The 8,039-nt window shown below is 34.8% G+C and overlaps 1 non-coding gene across 1 annotated transcript; it reads left to right on the plus strand.

The window, feature by feature from the left end:
* Nucleotides 1-1,003: 1,003 nt before the first annotated feature.
* LOC141694214 (small nucleolar RNA R71) lies at nt 1,004-1,110 on the plus strand. The gene has a single exon (XR_012563538.1). It is a non-coding gene; the product is annotated as a small nucleolar RNA R71 (small nucleolar RNA).
* Nucleotides 1,111-8,039: the final 6,929 nt, after the last annotated feature.

Here is an 8,039-nt window from a genome sequence, read left to right on the forward strand (position 1 = left end):
AAGTTTCTTGAACACCTCCAGAAACTTCACAAACTGCTTATCCGGCTTTTTCTTTTGCAGCCTCTTAGGAAAAGGAGGTGGAGGATAGATCTGTTTCTCCCCTTTATTACCCTCAGGCGGAGTGTTCTTAATAGTAGTCTTCCTTGGTTCCCCTTCTGCTTCCTTCTACACTTCTTCTTCTTTAGCCTCAACTTCAGATTCTGGATTCTGAGCTTTTCCAGTATTTGCAACCTTACCAGACCTCAATGTAATTGCTTTAACATGCTCCTTAGCTTCCTTCTTGCCTGGCACTTTAGTATCACTCGGAAGCGTGCCATGTTGACGGTTTAGTAATGCATTAGCAATTTGCCCAATTTGATTCTCCAAGGTCTTGACGGAAACAGCTTGGCTCTTGCACATGAGCCTCCACTTCTCCAATTCAAATTTTTCATTAGCTTGAGGTAACTGCTAAAGTTGAAGTTGTTGCCTAGGGGCATATTACGGTTGCTGAAAATCAGCAGGGTTATACTGCTTTGCTGTTTATGGCTGATAAGATTGTTGCACCGCATTCTGATTGTTACTCCAGCTGAAGTTAAGATGATTGTGATTATTTGGATGATAAGTGGCTGGAGCTTGTTGCTGTGATCTCTGAAAGTTGCTCACAAATTAAGCTGATTCGCTAGAAATAGCACACTGCTCAGTTTCATATGCCCCCGCACAAAGCTCACAAACACTAGTGATTTGATTAACTCCATAATTAGCCAAATAGTCCACTTTCATCGTCAAAGCTTGAAGTTGAGCAGCTTTAATAGTAGCTGTATCCACTTCCATAATTTCTGCTACTTTTTCTTGAAACATTCTTTGCGTAGGATTCTGGTATTCATTAGCTGCCATTAGCTCAATCAACTCATAAGTTTTATTATAGCTTTTAGCCCATAAGGCTTCACTAGATGCTGCATCGAGCAGAGGTCTAGATTGTGCTCCTAAACCATTGTATAAACAGTTTATAATCATCCAATCAGGCATGCCATGGTGTGGGCACTTCCTTAGCATCTCCTTGTATCGTTCCCAAGCCTCACACAGAGATTCTCCAGTTTGCTGAGCAAACTGAGTAAGAGCATTCCTGATTGCAGCAGTCTTCGCCATAGGGAAGAATTTATTGAGAAACTTTTGAGCATGATCCTCCCATCTGGTGATAGACCCTGGTGGTAGAGAATGTAACCAGCACTTTGCTTTATCCCTCAGAGAGAATGGGAATAGTTACAGCTTGATAACATCTTCAGTCACATCTTTGAAATTGAAAGTGTCACAGATCTCGATGAAATTCCTGATGTGCATGTTGGGGTCTTCTGTAGGAGAACCCCCAAACTGAACTGAGTTCTGTATCATCTGAATCGTGCTTGACTTGATCTCAAAAGTGTTAGCCGTAATGGCTGGTCTGATGATGCTTGACTGAATATCATTGATCTTCGGCTGATAATAGTCCATCAAAGCTTTAGGATTATCTGCTTGATCTCCCATCTCTGTTAAAGCTGGTTCCTTGATTTTCTCCTCTTCTTCTACTTTTTCTTCGTCCTCAAAAACTTCCCTGTGTTCCACTACAACTTCTTCCTCGGCTTTATCTATATTTCTCTTACGAGCCCACGAACGTGTATGCATACACGATCTCTAGAGTACCTGAAACACGAGAAGGAAAAGAGTAGGTAAGTAATAATGTCCGAGTCAATGAACTTTAACGATCACACATGACAAACACATAAACTAAAAGTTAACACCGAGTCCCTAGCATCGACGCCAAAAATTTATTAAGGCCAAACACACGCTAATAATTCACGCAAGTATACACGATCACAAGTAATATAGAATTATTTCTATTTCGTTCTCATAGGGACTGGTTTAGGTTAACTATTTGATTTATGCACTTATACAACAATGATATGGATATAATTTAATGCTAAGTTGAATAATAAATTGGGTTTTGATTATAACTAGGAATTAAACTAACAATTATAACTAAGAGAACGAGAATGGTTGAATTACTATAGATGACAAATATGGGATTCTAACTTCATTAAATACTTCATTTCATAGCCTTATTGATCTTAACCTTAGCATGCAATGGTGATGATACTAATCAGATTACACGAAACTGCTATACGCCAACTTTCGTTGCACGAATAACATACTACCAGACATCCACAAAAGAGATAAAAGCTGAATAGACACCAATTATATTGAGACCCTATATGTCTATAGAATTTGACAACATAATGGCTTAATGCACAAGTTATCTATAATGATTACATAGGGTAAGTAAGATGGTTAAAATTACCTACGAATCATGCATAACAATAACACATGAACCTATGTTAGCATGGCAAGTTCTAAATCCTTAAATTCACTGTCGTTTCATTAAAGATTAACATGCTATCTTATAAGTTCGCGACGCTCATAAGACGAATAAGCACAACCAATACTAGGTTATCATACAATCACCACACACTAAGGCATCGAAACAAATTATCTAAATAAATCCATAAATAAATTCGCTAGAACCCCACGATAACGGTTAGCCCATAATCGGACTCATCATCAACGTGGGTTCCGATGAAAGCATGGTATAATAAACAAAGTCTTTATACTGAATAAATAATAAACCAAGTACGAAACAAGAGTGTAGGTTCACGAATAAGAAAACTAGCATCCAAAGTTACAACTTAGAACAAAGAATCACAAGTATAAACTAGATCTTCTTCGCCTTCATTGAATCATGCTGAAACGGTCTTCTTACGACTTCTCCCTGTGCTCTGGTACGTCTCTCAGTGACAACAACCTTTATTTATATATATAGCAGCCCATGCATAGTAGAAGTCCTCCAATCAGAAGCCCAATAGAATCAGGATTTAAATTTCCCGACCCGACGCGGCCGCGTGCTTGATCAGTGCGTTGTGTCTCTGTACTTTGGGCGCGCGTCATGACAGCGCGGGCGCGCTGGCCTTCTGGAGAAAATTCCACTTTCCTTCTTTTCTTGCTGCAATGAGTTGGTCTTTCCAAGCTTTATTCCTTGGACACCATCCTAACACCATATTAGCATGGAATCAATGCTAATTCACCTGAATTCCGGATTAATGCCTGAAATGCAAAAACACTAGAAAATACATTAAAACACCAACAACTTGAGTACAAAAACAACAATTCAAAGCTTAATGGAGCATTATAAAGTTTCATAAATGCCACTCAAGAGCTATCAACTTCGTCTAGCCCTTGATAACACTCTTTGTTGTTCAATTCTATAAAAAAAGACTATCTCAATTGACAGAACCAAACTCAATTGACGTAATTATACGTCTTGATGTCTACCCGATCGTTTATAACTAATCATGACATTTTAAAACTGTAATCAAATAGCATGCATATCACGTAACACGTATCATGTTATTCATATAACACATAATCACTTATTCCATATAACACATAAGTCAGATCGTCAAAACATAAGACTCAGTAAGTTTAGAATTGAAATCAGGTCAATAATAGCATTTATCGATCATATATTGACTCAATATGACTCGCAATTCAAATTACCTTTTATTACAAAAGAAATTTGGTCTCGAAAGTATTTTTATTGAAAGCGTAATATTTTTCCGAGTCTATACGCGTTCGTTTCGTATTAAATGGACGAACAGTTCATTTATTATGAATAAAAATAAGAATAAAATGATTAATAATATTAATTGATTTTTAAACACCAAAATATAATTTTAAAAGTTTAAAAGTGATTAATTATAAATAATTTACATTTTATTTAACTATTTATAAATAAAACCAATTGATTAAATGATTTAATCAATTAATCAAATCCATAAATATTTAACTAAAATAAATTAAAAATAATTAAATCAAATTGAATTTTTCTGAAAATAATAAAAGAAATAATTTTTGGAATTTAAAATAATTAAGTAAATAATTTTTAGAATTTAAAAATAATAAGTAATTGATTTTTAAATTAAAATAAATGATTTTTGAAAATAAGAAAAATAATTTCGAATTAAAAATAAAAGAAAATATCAGAAATAGTTTTTGGAAATCAGGAAAGGGGCAACTGGGATCAAAAGGCGGGGGTTTTGGGTTGAACTTCTCCGGAAATTGAAGAACATGCGCCGGAATCTGGAAAACCCAGAAACAGGCCGGCGGACTTCAAACTCCGGCCGAAGTGCATTCTCAGCAATAATCCACCCGTGTAACACGATTTTTGCACCAAAAAAATCATTTGCAACTCCAGAACTGAACATCATCAATCACCACAAAAATTAAACACAACTTCGACTAAGAAATCTGGTCAAATCAATCGTTTTCTGTCAAGCTAATCGGAAAAACACGAATCGCAGCAATACATCACCAACTTTAAGAAACTAGATATCAAATTAAAGCTCTGATAACGTATAATCTGTTCATGACCTCAGAAATCATCAAGAACACCAGAATAATCTCAAAAATCGATTTGAAAAATACTCAAAACTTAGAACTCAAACTAATCAATTCCGTAATCAAACAATACATAAGGATCGTTTTGATTACTAGAACACTTAATTTGGTTCCCTGGATCGATCAAAATCATCAATCAAAGTTTCTGCAGAGATTTTCACCCCCAAAACTATGTTCTTGAATTTTCTGAATATAAAATGAAAATAAAATGAAAATAAAAATAAAATGAACTAATGTAATCTGCTATTTATATTATCTGAAAAATAGATACCCAAAATCAAATTAGGGTGTTTTTATCTCTTAATTAAAATAATTAGGCCCAAAAATAATAATTATGGGGAATAATTTTAAAAGTAATAAAATATAAAATTTATATCAAAATTCCCCAAAAATTGCGAATAATTCAAAAATAAAAAAAAATACTGGGTATTTGAATAAGAATGATTCTATAAAAATTAAACCGTGAATTTTGTGGGTTTTGACGTCCTGGTGGGGTCCTGGTCCGTTTATTTTTGAGAAACCGAAACGGTTCCTAAATTAACAGAAAACCCTGAAAACAAATAAAATACATTCAAATGCACATAAAACGAGATAAAATGAGTACCTCGATAAAGAAGCTAATAAACACGCGTCCCGATTGCGGATCGATTCATATAAATGCAGTTTAAACACAAAATAATTAATCGAAAAAAATTTTGGTCCACACGGAAACACAAATAGCAATTACTGAAATATTCACATAATTTTCCCGGATATTACATTGTTGATATGATTTGATGATTGTATCTTGTAGATAATTTTGTCATTATCATTTTGGTATATTATATGTCAAATTTGGAGTTCAATAACATGTAGAAAAGTGAGTTTGATTCTCGAATTAATTAAATTAGGGTTTATAGTTTTGAATGTTCTTAATTGATTTTTAGGCATTTCTTTGTTAAGGGTTATTAGATCGAATTGATTACATCAATAAATAGATCGTGAAACAAGGATTCGATTGGTACATATATGACTAACAGACGATAACTGAATCGACTTCGCCAGAAATAGCCGCATGGCGGCGTTGGAATTTTTAGTTGAGTTTTCCGTGTTAGATATATTTGAGATGTCATGTCTAATATGATTTGTGTTTAGTTTTCAGAACTTAACAACAGGACAAATCAGGACTTACTGAAATCAGGACTTATTGGAAGTCAGAACTTAATATCAGAACTTAAGGACATATCAGAACTTAAGTGCGGGAAGACTTACAGTTAAGGAAGGAAGCTGATTTACAATAGAAGATCGAGACTAAATAAAAGAAGATATGCATGGAAAGAGTTGGAAGACTGGAAGACTTGTAGAAGATATCTGATTGATAAATTTTTTATTAGACAGAATTATATTCCATATCAATTAGAAGTTATCTTGTAACTGTGTACTATATAAACATAGAGTTTGGGTTTACACTATATGTGTTATCAGTATCGAGAAAATTATACATTATAACCTAGCAGCTCTTAGTGATATTTGTTCATCACTGAGAGAGAACAGTTCCATTATAACAGAGTTTATCATATTGAATATATATGTTTACTGTTACTTGTGTTCAAAGTAGATTTGATTGTAGTAACACTGTATTCAACCCTCTTCTACAGTGTTGTGTGACCTAACAAGTGGTATCAGAGCTTATCTGTTAAAAAACATACAATAAAGATCCAAACAATCATGTCCGAAGAAGCACAAACTCCAACCAAGCCCACCAGAACTGAAGAAACTCAAAAGACTCAAAACCACAGTTGATATGAGACTATTAGGGTTCCCATACCGAGGCCTTCTGAGTATCCCATATGGAAAGTGAAGATGGCTATGTTTCTGGAAGTAACAGATCCAGAATACCTTGACAGAATTAATGAAGGACCACATAAGCCTACCAAGCTCTCTGTTGTAGTTGCTGACCAACCAGCAAAGACCATACCAAAGAAGAAATGTGAGTACACAGCTGAAGACATCTCATCTATTGGCAAGGATGCAAAGGTAAGGCATTTGCTGCATAGTTCCATTGATAATGTCATGTCAAACAGGGTAATACATTGCAAGACTGCAAATGAGATATGGGAAGCTCTGAAGACAAGATGCCAGGGAACTGATGCAATCAAAAAGAACAGGAGGACTATACTCACTCAAGAGTATGAGCACTTTGACTCAAAAGTTGATGAGTCTTTAACTGACTTATAAGACAGGTTTGTCAAACTCTTGAATGATCTGCCACTGGTGGACAAGGAATATGATCTTAAAGATTCAAATCTAAAATTCCTTCTAGCTCTTCCTGAAAATTGGGTTTTTGAAGTCTACTACCATAAGAGACAACTATGATCTTACTGAAACTACTTTTGATGAAATTTATGGTATGCTCAAGACTTATGAACTTGAGATGGATCAAAGGAGCAAGAGGTATGGAAGAAAGTCAAGGACAGTTGCTCTCAAGGCTGAGGATGAATCTCCTAAAGTTGTTGCCTCAAAGAGGGGCAAAGGAAAGGCTCTCATCATAAAGTCTGATTCAGAGTCATCATATTCTGATGATGATGATTCAGAAACTGAAAGTTTACCTGAGATGGATGCTGATGAAGAGATGATGAAATTGTGTGCTCTTATGGTGAAGGGTATGACAAAGATAGCCTACAATAAATTCAGAAAAGGCAAGAAGTCTTCCAGGAAAAGTTCTGATAAGAAAGGGTTCAGAAAGTCCGAAGGCAAGGGAGGAAAGTCTGATAGAGGAGACAACTCAAATGTCAAATGCTACAACTGTGGTGAAAGAGGCCACATATCTTCTGACTAAAAGAAAGGAAAAAGTGACAAAGGCAAGGCACTTGTCATAAAGAAGAAAAGCTGGACATACACTTCAGATTCTGAATATGAGGTGAACAATGCCCTGATGGCAAATGCTGATGGCAGTCTTGAAACTACTGAATTAAATGTACCTCAAACAACTTATGCCTTTCATACTGATGATATTACTGAGTTGAGATTATATCTTAAAACCATGTTTATTAGTTATAGAGATCAGACTTTAACATGTGAAAGATTAACATCTAAAAATTCTGCTTATAAAAAGAGAAATGATTATTTAGAAAAAGAGTTATGTCTTACTTCATCAAATTAAGAAAGAAAAAGATGATGCTTTATATGTTAGAGATGAAGTGTTAAAATTAAATGAATCTCTAAAAGCTGACTTAGAAAAGGAAAGTGATAGGGATAAATAAATTATGATTGAATAATTAAATACTGCATTAATTGTACAAGCTGTGGACTGCTAGGCCCAATAAAAAGATATATGATACTTAGACCAGAAAGGTTAAGCCTGATGGACCAGATCAGGCCTGATGGAATAAAAAAGGCCCAAAAGCCCTGATTATTAATTAATTTTGTAATTAATTAATAAGGGAAAAATCAGATGTTGAGAAGAGTCCCGATAAGGATATAAATCCTTAGAGATTAGCCTCAAGGGGACCTAAAAGGATAAGGAATCAGTTTCCTACTATCTGGGACTCCAAAGTCCATTCTAATTATAAGACTTGCCCACCAAGTCTCCTATA

This window comes from Apium graveolens, chromosome 10, assembly GCF_009905375.1.
Source record: "Apium graveolens cultivar Ventura chromosome 10, ASM990537v1, whole genome shotgun sequence".
Classification (NCBI taxonomy): domain Eukaryota; kingdom Viridiplantae; phylum Streptophyta; class Magnoliopsida; order Apiales; family Apiaceae; genus Apium; species Apium graveolens.